A 4928-nucleotide genomic window follows, 5' to 3' on the forward strand; every position below is an offset into this window, starting at 1 on the left:
ATTTGGTTAAATATTAGTCACTGCTAGTCTTAAATAATGTCCTGTTTTAATTGTTTAGGTTATCTACTCCACAGATAAAATTTTCTTTATATTTCTACCGTACGATACCTGTAGCTGATGAGGTTAGTCATTTAAAAAATGTTGATATTGAACTTTGTCACTGCAATCCTCTAACAAACATTTCCATTATGGCAAAAAGCACACTATTTTCTTCTAAAAATGGTCAGTGAACTACTTTACTTTTGTATTCCTGGAACCTTTTTAATTTTAAATTTTGTAAAACCTGGCATTTAGAATTTGGATTAGTCTTGATGTTTATTTTGGATTAATCAACCCTACGTTAATTAAGAACAATAAAATTAGGTTTAATTTTTTTAATCATGTTTAAAATAATAGAGATCGCTGTAAAAACAGCGATTGATTTTTAATTATCACTTATTGTAAAATTTATATTTTAAATAAATAAATAAAGATTCATTCTGTTTAAATTTTCATACTATATTTCATTGTGTCTGTAAGGAGTTAATATTGCAATTTTTGAAATTTATTCTTTTTTTCTGTCCTGTGCATAAATTACTTTTTGGAAAATATAATTAACTCGGGTAAGATATATTGAAAAAACGAAAGTGTCGACTTTCGCATCTTTGACGCTTAATAAAAAAAAGTATTTTGACATTTTTGGGTGTTCTTTTCTGAAAAATAAAGCCAGACAGTTGCTTGATATTTTTCCAGAGTTTGGTGAATTTCGGTCCAGTCACGGAAAAGTTATCCGAGTTCTAAAAAATAGCAACCAGATTTACGTCCTTCATTCCCACTAGATGGCGTTACGTTACCTAGCTTTAATAACTGTAAGCTTCTGGAACAATGGGAGTTTTTAATTTCATTTTTGTACTAAAATACAGTCGATTCCGTTTAATTGAGCTGCCGGTTAATTGGGGCAAATCTCAAAGAACGGAAACCAAACTAATAAATTAATACATAATTTAAAGGCTTAATTGGTATAGTAGCAGAAAAGGAAGATCCCTAAAATATTTTCGGAAGATCCCTAAATTTTTTCGGAAGATCCCTATATTTTCGGAAGATCCCTAAAATATATCAACACTACTACTAACGACGCGTAGGCCTAAAGGTTGGCGGAGACAAAGCAATTTTGTCTTTCGCCTGGGTGACTCGGTTTTTCCGGAGGGGTCAGCATAGCGGGACGTATCATACTGGGATCCTCCTCTTTAAGCAGCACAATTAACGAATATAGATTTTAAGCTCTTCATTTCTTATCAAGACAAAAACATTTGTACAAACATATTTGGTGTTTACTGTTTTATAATTATTTTCTTTAAAAATAAATATTAAATTTACGTAAAAATAAACTTATATTAATCCGAGGTGAACCCCAATGCGAGCTATTGACCCTGACTGCTCCGGATTGAACCGGCTCAACTTCCTCTCATCCCATCGGAAATTTTCAACTTTTATGTAATTATTTCGATGATATGTTTTTTAGTCGTGTCAAGCGACTCACCGACGTTATTTGAGACTCAGTTCCCTTAGTCCAGACTGGACAAAATACCTTTTTGCCTTGTGAAGTGTATAGGTGAGTTCCAGCACGTATTTCCCCGGATCTTCGCTCCCTACCGATCGCCCATCTGACAGGCAATATCGCCAACGTCTATTACAACCGAATTGGGAACCAACGGCCTGCTGTACGAGGTAGAATACTTTCAATTACGCGTGTAAACTCTCTCAATTAGAAGTAGATTGTACTGTACGAGGGAACGATATCCTTAGCACCTCGCGAGAGCCGTATATACGCTGAAAAGAGTAACTGTATGTTTAGTTGTAGCTGTATATTGTAATCTGGGTTTTAGATATACAGTATATTAATTAAATTTGTTACGAGGGTCGTTCAATAAGTCCTTAGAAAATCCAATAGATGGCGCTCGTAGCATCAAAATTGGCGCGTTTTTAGTAAGCAGCGTGGCTCACTGGACAACTGTGAAAATCTCAGTCATATTCATCACATGGTTTAATTTTTATTGTCGATTGAAGCAAGAAACTTTTGTTTATTTAGAAAAATGGAAAAAAGTGAGTTTTGAGCGGTGATTAAACACTTATATTTAAAAGGCTTAACACCGAAAGAGATCAAAGCTGAGTTTGATGAAGTTCATGGCACATCTGCTCTTGTGTTTGCAACTGTTTACAATTGGGTAAATGAGTTCAAACGTGGCCGTACATCCACAAAAGATGAACATCATTCGGGACGTCCGGTGGAAGTGACTACTTCCGAAATGATTGACAAAATCCACGATATGATTTTGAGTGATCGACGAATCAAAGTGCGTGAAATAGTTGAGGCCACAGGCATATCACAAGGTGTGGTTTTTTTCTATTTTGCACGAAAAATTGGGTGTGAAAAAAATCTCAGCAAAATGGGTGCCGCATTTGCTCTCAGTGGAGAATAAACGTAATCGTGTGGTTGACTCTGAGGCTGTTTTGGCACTTTTTCGTCGCAATCCTGAAGAGTTTCTGCGTCAATACATAACTGTGGACGAAACATGGATACATTACTATACTCCAGAGACAAAAGAACAGTCAAAATAGTGAGTTTTTGAAGGCGAAAGGGCTCCGAAGAAGGCAAAGACAGCGAAATCGGCCGGAAAGGTGATGGCCACGATTTTTTGAGATGCACGCGGAATCATCTACACTGATTACTTGGAAAAAGGAAAAACAATAACTGGAGAATATTATGCATCATTATTGCACTCGTATTTCATTAAACATGGCGTCGACTCAATTATTTGGAACTTGGACCCCTACCGACATGCCCACGGCTCCTCCCCACTCGATATTTTAAAAGGCCCTCTAATAACCGCTAGGAGCACTGGTAAAATAAGAGTGGGAAATTTTACGATTTCCCCACCTCCAATCGTAAACCAGCCATCCAGTGACAACGTAGGCGGATCTCGCATATCAAAACGGGTTTAGAGTTTGACGCTCTATCCCCGACTTCTCACATTTGTAATTACGATATTAATTAAAGCATTGTTCTTGGACCAGTATCAATCTGTAGACTGTGTTTATATTTTTTTCCCCCTGACAGGTTGTATAAAAACATATTGTGACTTATTAAACACAATATATCTGTTATAATATGTTGTTTGTGGATTGAAAACATACTTTAAATTTTAAAATAAAATAATTGAAAAGAAAGCTTTCAGCCAATTAAATTAATATTTTATAAGAATTGAGAATTACAAAACTACGTATTTTAAATGAACGTTGATTAACGCCTGATCAATTTTTTAAATTCTGTTGGTAAAACCCACTTTTCATTATTGTTGATAATTAATATTAATTGAAATAAAAATGAAGTATTTGATTTTAATTTTATCAGTTATGTAGAAAGATGCCATTTAGGCATCACGCCTAAATGGCATCTTTCGCGAAATGAGTTTTACGGAAAAACTACCACAGAAATACAGGGTGTTTATAATTAAAGTTCCACTTTGAAATGGCCATAAAATGAAAACTACTGGACATAACGTTATCAAACTTGGTAATAGTGTACAGGACGTCATGGGATTTTATTTCCCGCGAAAAAAAAATAGTTCAAAACTCATCAGCAGTGGGGAAATGCCGCTGCATGCAATATTGTTAAACAAAATAAGACACGAAGACATCGTTGAAAATGTTTTTAATCGTTTCTAAAACGTGTTACAAAGCATGTTCAATGTGGCGTCCAACATTTCCTGAAAGCAAGTTAAATTTCTCCTGAATGCTAAGAACTACTGTTGACAACACAGTAATAGCGATTTAACTTGCTTTCAGGAAATGTTGGACGCCACATTGAACATGCTTTGTAACACGTTTTAGAAACGATTAAAAACATTTTCAACGATGTCTTCGTGTCTTATTTTGTTTGACAATATTGCATGCAGCGGCATTTCCCCACTGCTGATGAGTTTTGAATTAATTTTTTTCGCGGGAAATAAAATCCCATGTCGTCCTGTACACTATTACCAAGTTTGATAACATTATGTCCAGTAGTTTTCATTTTATGGCCATTTCAAAGTGGAATTTTAATTATAAACACTCTGTACATAATTTAAAACACAATATTTTATAACTAAAAGCATTTTTTAAAAACTTTTTTTCGTTTATTATGTATTAATTAGCGATATATAATTTTTCTTTCACATAAAACAAACCCAAACAATACGCGTACAGTAGTGTTTACCAAGGGTGGGCAACCTTTTTTATAACATGGGCCAGAATAAATTTTATGTTTATTCCGCGGGCCGTAGTAGTTAATTGACGCCTTCTTGTGACTTGTAATTTTTTTAGTCTGCAAATATAAAATAAATTAAAAAAGAAGTTAATTACTACATTTATTTCTCTTATCGTTTTCGAAAAATTACAAAGAATTGGAAAAATAACTATTAATTAGTTAGTTATTTTTCCAATTTAATAATCTATTAAAGTTCTCGAGGGCCGGATAGAAACTTTTCGCGGGCCGGGGATTGCCCACCGTTGGTGTTTACAACCGTTTCACCGTGAGAGTCGATGTTCTCTAATCGTTTCCATCAACATTTAGGGGGATGTCGGGTTTCTAGCCACGTGTGTTCTAGTTATGGCAAATACTCAAATATATCACGTTATTTTCAATCATTTCAACTATTTTTATAGATAGGGATCAGAGAAAGGTCCAAAACAAAACCTATTCGGCAACGAAATTTGTAGGTCATAAACAACGTCCAGTAGAACGTAAAAAATAAGTTACCATCAAGTCAGACTTTGGACAGGGTAAAAAATTAAAAATGATAAAACAGAAAAAATGAAAATAGATTCATGTTATAAAATTAGATAAAATTTTAAGTTATAATAAGTAGAAATAAAATACTATAAAATTCCATATGAATATTTACAAAATA

The sequence above is a fragment of the Centruroides vittatus genome, unplaced genomic scaffold (genome assembly GCF_030686945.1).
Source record: "Centruroides vittatus isolate TY-2023 unplaced genomic scaffold, ASM3068694v2 scaffold_1152, whole genome shotgun sequence".
Taxonomy (NCBI): Eukaryota; Metazoa; Arthropoda; class Arachnida; order Scorpiones; family Buthidae; genus Centruroides; species Centruroides vittatus.